The sequence below is a fragment of the Octodon degus genome, unplaced genomic scaffold (assembly GCF_000260255.1).
Source record: "Octodon degus isolate 3935 unplaced genomic scaffold, OctDeg1.0 scaffold00359, whole genome shotgun sequence".
NCBI classification, from domain to species: domain Eukaryota; kingdom Metazoa; phylum Chordata; class Mammalia; order Rodentia; family Octodontidae; genus Octodon; species Octodon degus.
The window spans coordinates 206,911-217,066 of NW_004524935.1; the positions used below are offsets into that span (position 1 = coordinate 206,911).

General features: G+C 36.7%; 1 protein-coding gene and 1 pseudogene across 2 annotated transcripts in view; one reads left to right on the forward strand and one right to left on the reverse strand.

Moving 5' to 3' along the window:
* Positions 1-10,156, forward strand: part of LOC101567883 (interferon-induced very large GTPase 1-like) — a 164,285-nt gene that overhangs the window by 130,607 nt on the left and 23,522 nt on the right. The window contains exon 1 of one of the 2 annotated variants that reach the window (XM_023708410.1): positions 4,864-4,895. The exons of the other annotated variant lie outside the window; for it this stretch is intronic. The gene's annotated coding sequence lies outside the window, so the exon portion shown is untranslated. Of the gene's footprint in view, positions 1-4,863; positions 4,896-10,156 lie in introns of those variants that run through there. 2 annotated transcript variants of the gene reach the window in all.
* LOC101567483 lies at positions 4,311-5,199 on the reverse strand (annotated as a pseudogene).

Consider the following 10,156-nt stretch of genomic DNA (forward strand, 5'->3'; position numbering starts at 1 on the left):
AAATAAAATAAAATGGATGGAAATCCTGTCCATGTCAGCTCTGTCCCAGTGATGCGGCAGCATCCTTAAAAATCTAGGAGGAAGCTGCATGTGTGGAGAATTAGCACCCGATGGATGGCAGCAAGGTTTGTGACTTGTACTTTCTACCTTTGACCAGCTCCACATACATGGACAACCTGAGACACAGCTGGGGCAATCAGGGAAGGGTGCACACAGCACATGGGATCAGAAACATCAGGAGACAGCAAATTCTAAAGGACTTTGTAACCCTTGAATCATTCTCTGGAAACTGCTTGCCCTCAAGAGCCCAGAACTCTGGATAAGAATGGAAGTGGTAGTGTGGAACTTTTGTGTAATCCCTTTGGATTATTTTCCCATTGTGGTAATGAATAATATGTGTCTTCCTTCCAGTTGTGCTAATCCCTTTATCAAATTCTCCTTTGGTTACATATTTGCTTATATTCCTTACATTATTTTTTTATTTGTATAGTATGTAGCCAGGGTAGTATAGTCTCAAATCTTTAATTTCTGCTTCCCTTTAAAAAATAAATCTCATTTTTAAACCTATTTCTGTCTTCTTTCATTTTATTATGTTTATGCAGTTTAGAGAAAGCATGCAGTTCTCTGAATGCTCTGCTACCTAGAGATTTGTTCTGTTCAATACACTAGGCTGTCATTCTTAAATTCTACCTTCTGTATACCGCACAGGCAATATTTATCTTCTTTTATCTTTATAACAAAGATAGCCTTGGCTTCAAATACCCCATTTATATCTGAAAGCTCACAGAATTCTTTTACCATCTTTAGTTTTTAACTAATATTGTTATTATGAACACATTAGTATGTCTAAGTAGTTTCTGACTTGCCCTGTAGTGCTTGTTAGCCTTCAACAGACTTGCCTTTCTTACCTCATCTGTGGTACTCTGGATTCTTATTAGATTTGTTTCTTGAAATAATTCCAGCATCAATCCATTACCCAGTTATAACCCTGCTTCCACAGATCATTTTTTTATTTTTGATTTGGTTATAGTAATACTTTGTTTTTCTGTGTCAACTTTTGTCATTATTCATTTTGTGTTGATATAACAGAATTCTGAGAGTGCATAAATAGATTGGCTAACCATTTATAGGCTTACGGTTCCAAAGACTGGGAAAGCCAAGATTGCGGCACATGTGCTCTGTGAGAGACTTATGGCAGCATCATCACATACAGAAAGCAGATATGGAAAGTGGAAAAAGGGAGATGAATGAACACTTCTATGCTAGTACTTGTTTCAGTGATGAGAACATTAATCTCAGAGGTGGGAGCAGCCTTCATTGCTTAATCACCTCTGAAGTAGAGCAAGCCTCAATACTGTCATATGGCAGCTGAATTTTATTGTGAGTTTTACATGAGATAAATATTCAACCACTACAGATTGGATGCCTGCTGTAGTTATCTAATGAAAACATGAGAAAACAACAATGAAAGGAAAACTTGTGGAGGAAGATAAATATTAAATGGCATAAGCAAAGTTTTAAGAGATGGAAGAGGAGGTGAAGTAAAACTAATTAAGATGTGTTGTGCACATGTGGAAGCTCCCTATGATGAATATAATACGTATAGCACACATGTATGACTAAATAAGAGTAACAGGGAGATAGAAGTCTAACCAGTTGATGCAGGTTTTTCAGAAACTAATGGAGGAAAGATAATTGAGCAGCGGTGATATGATTATTTATTTAGTTAGTTAGTTGTTACAGGGTCTCACTATGTAGCTCGGGCTTGTAGTGGGCCTCCTATGAGTTCTCAGCCTCTGCAGCTCTGGGACTACAGGTATGCATCACCATGCCTGGACTCTATCGCAGGCTTAACACAGCTTTGGGGAGGGGGCTGGCTTGGCATTTGCTGCCAGAGATCCAACCCCAGTCCCTGAGCTTGCCTAAGCAGGCGCTTAGTCTGCTGAGCTGTCTTGCTGGCCCATGACACTGTAATTTAAAAAGCGATGAAACTCGTGTACATTTTCAAGGTGCATCCCACATATTAATGAGCTTCTTGCAATTGATTCTATGTGCAAGCTCTAAAACAGATACTAAATTTTACTTCACCAAGTATGAACAAGCAGCCCATATTTGAAACACATACAGTGCTGCTCTCACACATGAAAATTAGGAAAAACTGTTTCTGTCACAGGTTGACATGGAGGGAACCCTGTAGCCTTGTGACAAGTACCAGACTGAATTTTTGGGTTCAGATGCCATCCTCTCTATTCTCAGTGGCATGTGGAAGTGAAAGTGAAAGCCACAGAATCTGGAGGATGTAGATTTTGGAAAAGCTGCCCAAAGGATGCACTGATGCACAGCTTCGTGGGGCCAGTCCCTTTCTGTGACTCCTGATCTGTGACCTTTTATCTTTTCTCTGTCCTATGACTATCTTCAGAGGGACTTATCACTGAAACATAAATTCCTCAGCTACCTGGGAAGTATAGGTCCAGGAAATAGGCTGTTAATGAGTCCTCTTGGGCATGCGTTCCAGCTTGATATTCAAGTGCTCTTCTCTCACCTAATGAGCTTCACGGGGCTGTAGATTTCTTTTCTTTTTGTTCTTCTCTTCTCTTTTCTCTCTCTGTCTCTCTCTGTCTTTCTCTGTCTCTCTCTCCACCTCTCCCCACTTCTCTCTTTTTTTGTGGATCAAACTCAGGTATTCGACTGAGCTATCTCACTGGCTTGTGGCTTTCTATTTGACTCTGAAAAATGCTGGTGGACCATTTCTAAATTCTTTACTCAAAGCCAGTCATAGTGTTACACACTGGAATCTAGGAGAATGAGGCACAAAATCTACTTCCACTTCGAGGTCAGCCTGGGCTACATAGTGAGTTCAAGACTAGCCTGATCTTCACAGTCAGACCCTGTCTCAGCTATACCCCAATAAAGTAAATTACTTCTTGAATAAATTAGGAAGAAAGGCTACTGTGTGCATTTCTTATGCCTCAGAGCATAAGCTGGGTTTCCTGGCTTACTACTGGATGCTTCGTCACTTCTCTTTGCTTCTCTCAAACTATATGATTTCCAACTCAATATGACTGTTTTGAAAGAATTTGGTAAAATGAGATCTTCTCTTTATTGCCCTTTTGCAATCTGTATCATTTATGTGTCGGTACATGTCTTGGTATTAGTATTGTTTCCCTCCAAAGGGGCTCAGACAGAGAATTTAACTTTGCAACTATTGAGCAGAAGATTAAAAATAAAGCCTCAAAGTACTTAAGTTTTAGAATGTGAATATTCATTCAAATTTTCAAAATTCTCCTAGAGATAAAAGACAGATTAACCATTAAGTAAATATACATAGAGAGCAGTAGACTAAGAATGCTAGTAGTAGGACAAGGAAGACATATCCTCATGGATTATAGGAAATTTCCAGGTTTTTTTTTTTTTTTGCGTTTTTTTGAGACAGGGTCTCACTAGGCCTAGGTCTCACTGTTCAGGGTTGCCTCGAATTCAGTTTCTAACTCAGGCTGGCTTCAAACTTATGGTGATCCTCCTACCTCAGCCTCCAAGTGCTAGGATTATAGGTGTGCACCCTACAGCCAAAGGAATATTTAGTTTTCTGAGGAGTCTTCATACTAATCCTTCCCACCAACAATGTTAAAGGGTTTTGTTTTTCCCCATGACTTTCCAAAATTTATTATTTGATTTTTTTTATTACAGCTATTCAGTCTGAAGTACTATGGAATCTCAGTATTGTGTTGTCTTGTATTTCACCAATGGCCAGTGATACTGAGCATTTCTTTGTGTATTTTTTTGTTTATTTATTTTTCTGTTGTTTGCCAATCTTTTAATATTTGAGAGATGATAAAGCAAACAGAAGCCCAAGAAATATGAGCTTTGCTGGAGTCAACATACAAGACTTTTTTTCCTCTGGAAAAAAATTACACCTATTACTTTGAGAAAAGCAATCTGTTAATTCCCTTGCTTCAGTTTGTTTCCTAGATCTTATAACGAGAGCTTAACATGAAGCAGTTGCTTGATGAATAAGTTTATTAGTGTTTTTTTTCTTTCTGTATTTTAGGAAAGGGTCGATCAGTTGTTCAGGGTCTCACAACTAGGTTGGACTTGTAGTGATCCACCTGTTTACAGCCTCCCAAGAGCTGGGATTACAGGTGTGTGCCAAGACACCCAATCTCAATTGCCGTCTCTCAGCACCCTGGGGGTGTGGCTGGCACAGCAGACCAGAGGATCAAACCCAGGACCCCTGAGCCTTCTTGCAGGAGCATTAATCTGCTGAGCTATTTGGATGACCCTAGATTTATTGGTCTTTATCTGAAAAATCTTCATAAAAATTTGATTTCACTCTCAGCAGCCCACTCCTGAGCTCTGAGGAAGCTTGTCTTCTCTTGAGCTGCCTGATTGTTCTTCTGGGCAAGGGACATTTTGGGACAGTTCTACCTCTCTTTGGCTTCTTTTCATAGACAGGTTTCTCTCATATAGCAGCATGAGCTTTCTTATACATCTTTTCCATAATATCTGGAGTTGCATTGTTCCTTATGTACTAAGAGAACTGTTTCTTGTAAGCATCTTCATCTTCTTCCATTAGGTAACGCGTATAATCTGTGATATTCTGACCCATGATGTGCTTCAGATGTACTTCTACATTGAACTCCTGGCTTTCAGAAACATAACCAGGGAATCATTTGTACTGTGAGTGGTAGACAAGCCTCCATCCACAGCACCCTTCAGGTTCCAAAAACTTTATTGCCAGTTGTAGTTCCGGCAAGGCCTGCACCGAAATAAAAGGCGAAGGCATCAAGTTTGTCATCAATGCTTTCCACATTGTGTTTATCTCTAGTCACCTCCATCTGGCCTTCATAGATCTTATCCATGCCAAATCTATTGAGAAGTCTGACGGCAGGCAGCAGGTCAGTATAATATGCTGCAGCATAGTTTGTTAGGACAACTTTTACAGCATATTTTGGTAGTTCATGTGCATATGCTGCACAGACTATCATATCCCATTCAAAATGGGCATAAGCAATGTGACAAATGATATCTCTGTTAGTTACACGAACTATCATTCTGTATTTAGGTGTGTTGTACTTATTTTTTTCCTGTATTACCATATGTTTCCTAACATAGTAATCAATTTTCCCTCTCTTTTCTTCTAAACTTCGCTTGGTATCTCTTAAAGTAGGTTTTATTCTTGAAAACCTTAACAAAAACCATCCTGTGTAATATACACCCATGTCCACAGCCCTACACAGACGTGCAGGCCCAGCAGCACCACCTGGGGAAAAAAGCTCATTATTTTTTTAAAAAAATCCATTTATATTTCTTATTCTGTGAGGTATCTATTTATTTTGATGGCCCACTATTTTAATCAGATCTTTTTTTTCCAACAGTCTAATTTTTTTCAGTTACTTATTCTAGATATTTGTTGTCTATCTGAAGAATAGTTGGAATTTTTTTTCTCATTCCATAGATTGGCTTTTTACTCTGTTGGTTGGTTCTACTGTGAATTAGATTTTTAATTAAATGTAATCTGATCTGTTGATTTTTAGAAGTGTTTCTTGCGCAAATAGAGTTCTGTTCAGAAACTCCTTGCCTATGCCTGGGACTTGAAGAGTTTTGCCTATTGTGTTCTCTAGCAGGTTTAGTATTTGTGGTTTAACATTTAGTTGTGTGACTCATGTGAGTTGAGTTTAGTGCATGCTGAGAGATGAAAGTCCTGACACAATCTTCTGCATGTAGATAACCAGTTTTTCCAACATCACTTATTAAAGAGGCTAATTTTTTTCCAGTGTGTTTTTAGCTACTTTATCAAACAGCATATTATAGGATGTATTTGAGATTGATTCTATATCCTCTTCTCTTCCATTGTTCCTTATCTCTATTTTTTGCTAGAGCCATGCTGCTTTTGTCATGGGAGCTTTGTAATAACTTCAAGTCCAGGATTATGATGTTTTTAGCTTTGTTGTTTTTATCTAGGATTGCTTTTGCTATTTTGGGTCTCTTTTGGTTCCATATAAATTTTAAGATTGTTTTCTTCAGTTTTATGAAGAATGTGGGTGGAATTATGAATGGAATTGTTTTAAATCTGTATATCAGTTGTGAAAATGTGGTCATTTGAACTATATTTATTCTGCCCATGCAGAATAGGGGGATATTTTTATTTTATGATGTCCTCTTCAATTTCCTTTTTCAGATACTGTAGTATTCATTGTAGATGTCTTTTAGTTTCTTGCTTTATTCTCATATTTAATTTTTGTTGGTGCTATTGTGAATTTTTAAAATAATTTATTTATCATTGGATTCATTTTAGGCTTGTAATAATGCTATGTATTTTTGTGTTTTGATTTTGTATCCATCCTTCCTTATACATGTTTCCATTCTTTGTTTCCTTGTCTAATATCTCTTGCTAGTGTCTGAGTAGTATGTTTAACAGGAATCATGATAAAGGACATCTTTTCTTGTTTCTGATTTCAGAGTTAAGGTTTTCAGTTTTTTTCCCATTTAGTATGATATCTATAATAGGTTTGTCTTAAATGTCTTTTATCAAGTTTTGAAAGAAACAAGACTCTACAACTATCAACATTTAAGTCCAATATTCCATTGAAACTTCTGTAACTATTTTGTTCAGTGTTTTCATTGTGAAAGCATTTTGGATTTTGTCCAAGATCTTTCTTCATCTATAGAGATAATCATGTGACTTTTGTCCTTGTTTCTGTCTATTTGATTTTCTACATTAACTGATTTGTATATGTTGAAATGTAATTGCATCCCTGGGATGAAGCCAACTTCATCACAATGTATGGTTTTTTTGAATAATTTGTTGTGTTGTACTTGTCCATCTTGTTGATGATTTTTACGTCTATACACATTAAATAGATTAGTCAATAGATTTTTTTTATGTGTTAATGTATATCACTGTGGCATAATGTTTTCAGTTTGTTTGGAAAAATTTCCAGACTGGGAATAACTGGATTCAATGGGACCTCCAATTGTGGTTTTTTGAGAGATCTCCACACTGATTTCCATAGTGGTTGCACCAGGCTACATTCCTACCAACAGTGGAGAAGAGTTCCTTTTTTGCCCCATAGAGCCACAGATACACAGCAGCTGTTACTGGTTGAATTGCTGTTGATATTCACTCTTTCTAGAGCGAGGTGAAATCTCAGTGTTGTTTTAATTTGCATTTCTTGAATGACCAATGATGTGGAACATTTTTTCATGTATTTATTTGCCATTTGTATTTCTTCATCTGAGAAATGTATATTTATCTCAGATGCCCATTTTTGAATTGGGACAGTTAGTTCTGGGGGCCTAATTTTTAAACATTCTATATGTTCTGATAGAAGGCCTTCATCAGAGACATAGTTATTTTTTTTTTTTCACTTTCTGGATTTTCTTCTTACTCTGTTCGTGATTTCTTTTGATGTGCAGAAATTTTTCAAAAGATTAGATACCAATTGCTGAGTCTTTGAAGTATTTTCCATGAAGTTTGGTTTTTGTTCATAAACTCTCTACCTACCCTTATATATATTACATTTCTACCTACCTTTTCCTCCAGCACATTTAATGTTTGTATTTTAATATTTAAATCTTTTATCCATTTTGACTGTATTTTAGCGCATGATGATAGATATGGGTCTAATTTTAACCTTCAACATGTGGAAAGCCAGTTTTCCTGCACCATTTGTTAAAAAGGCAATCATCATTATTTTGATGAACCTGATTGGCCCCTTTTTCAAATATAAGGTGGCTGAGTGTGTTTGAAGTTGTGTCTGTATCTTTTAATCTTTTCCACTGATCTTTGGGTCTTTTTTTTTGTCAATACCATGCTAATTTTATCACGGTAGTTTTGTAGCATAATTTCAAATCAGTGATTGTGATGTCTCCGGCCTTTCCTTTGGTGCTGAGGATTGTTTTTTCTATTCTGAGTCTGGTTTCAGATGAATTTTATGAATATTTTCTCTAGATCTATGAGGAGTAGTAGTGGTATTTTAATAGAGATTTCATTGAATCTGTATAACACTTTTGGGAGTTTGTTCATTTGCACGATGTTAGTTCTTCCTATCCAGGAGCAAGAAATAGCTTTCTATTTCCTGAAGTCTTTCTTGATCTTTTCTCAAAGTACTGTAAAGTTGACTATATAAACCTTTTACTTCCCTTTTGAGATTGATTCCTAAGTATTTCATCTTTGGGGATGTTATTTTAAAAGGTGTAATTTGTGTAATTTCTCTCTTTATGCTTTTGTTGTTTGTGTAAAGAAATGCTATTGAATTTGAGTGTTGACTTCATATACTGATATGCTACTGAATTTTGTTATGAAATCTACAAGTCTGAGTGGAAATTTTTGGGTCTTCTATGTACAGTATCATATCATCTGTAAATAATGATAGTTTCACATCTTCCTTTCCAATCATTATTCCTTTTATTTTTTTCTCTTGTCTAATTGTTCTGGCTAATGTTGCAAATTCTTGACTTGTTCTCAATTTTTTGTGAAAATGTTAAGTTTTTGCCCATTTAGCATGGTGTTTGCTATTCATTTGTCATTGCTGGGTTCTATCAGGTTAAGATAAAGACCATCTATTTCAATTTTATGTTGGTTTTTTTTTTAATAGTGAATGAGTGTTGGACTTTGCAGTTTAAGCATTCACACTTTGCCCAAGTGTCCCACACTCCCCAAGGTTATGGAATGAATTGTAGGGATAACCCATTGTCCTAAGACTACTCTTAAGCTCAGAAGAAGCTGTTTTCCAGCTGTGTGGCAACCAACAGCACCTCAGATATTTCCCGAATCTACACCGAGGTTGGAACTGATGCAGAGAAATCTTAAGTCTGTCTCATGGGCACACAGATCTCCACTTACCTAGTTCTGGCCTAGGTTTAGTACCTTCTGTTTTGCTGGGTACTTGGTCTCACAACAATGGGCTAGACACTAGCTTCTGGGACAAAACCCTGTGATAGATTTTGTGACCTGATCTTTTGTGTACAGAGTTGTGCTTTCATCTGTGCCATCTAATCTTGATGGAGTCATGGTAAAGCCAGTCTCTTTATTGGTCTAACACAGCTCAGTCTTGTGTCTCAGTCTTCATATATTGCCATGGTGATAGGAGTCACTGAAATTTTCAAAATGCTGTTTTTTTCATTGGCAGGTGAATCAGTTAGGTTTTTACTAGAAAAACAGATATAAAACAAGGTATGTAAGAAATTATAAGATTAGTTTATGATGGTTAGCCACAGAGTAGTATGAAGAACTGTGCAGAGTTTATGCATGCTGAAGACTGAAAGATTCAGTCCAAGATCTGGAGTTCACTGCAGTTTTCCATGATGCTTACATCAGAAAGGCAATGGACCTGTTGCGAAAGGCTTATCAGTCTGCACAAGAAGGCTTAAACATCAAAAGCGGAAGCCAAAGATCCTGCATTAGATTCTCGGAGACGGTACCCAAGTTGAAGGCAAAAAGTTAAGCTCCTCTGAAGAATGGAAGCTCTCTGTCCTTCCTCATTTCCCTTTGACATCATCTAGGTGTTGAACCACTGCAGTATGGGTCCTCTACATCCAAGGTTGTGGAAATACTGATCCAATTTACTTAAGCCTCTAAACCCCTCAAGTCAGCACAATCAGTCAACCATTACAATAGGTCTGATACTGGGCTTCATTTCTAAGGCTTGGATTTCTTTCTTCCTTCCTCAAGAAAGAGGCCCTTTCTTCCACATTGAACTGGTTGAAATTGGGGGAGGAATGTTGTGGTCAACTGTTTACTTTCTGCCTTCTTCAGTGAATCACTTTACATTGCTACACAAAAAATAGGCATGATGATACTTTTCCTGATATTCTTATGTCTTGTGTTAGCAGTTTGTTGCAAATATAGTCGTTTAATCTGTTATGTCAAGAGGGAAGAATTGATTGCAGAATTTTTTTTCAGTATTTCAGCTCTATCTCCTTTATTCTTTCATTTTGTTACTCTCTTGTCACATGATAATCAAGTAGAACAAAGATAATTAAAATGTATTGATTGAATATGCAAATGATAATGTTATTCTAATAGTATGATGCAGATTTGAATACACAGAAACAGCATTATTTGAGACAATATTTATCGTAATTTTCTTTATAGTTCCAGAAGTATTAGCCTTTAAATCAAGAGCAATAGGATAATTATAACAAATATTCAAAT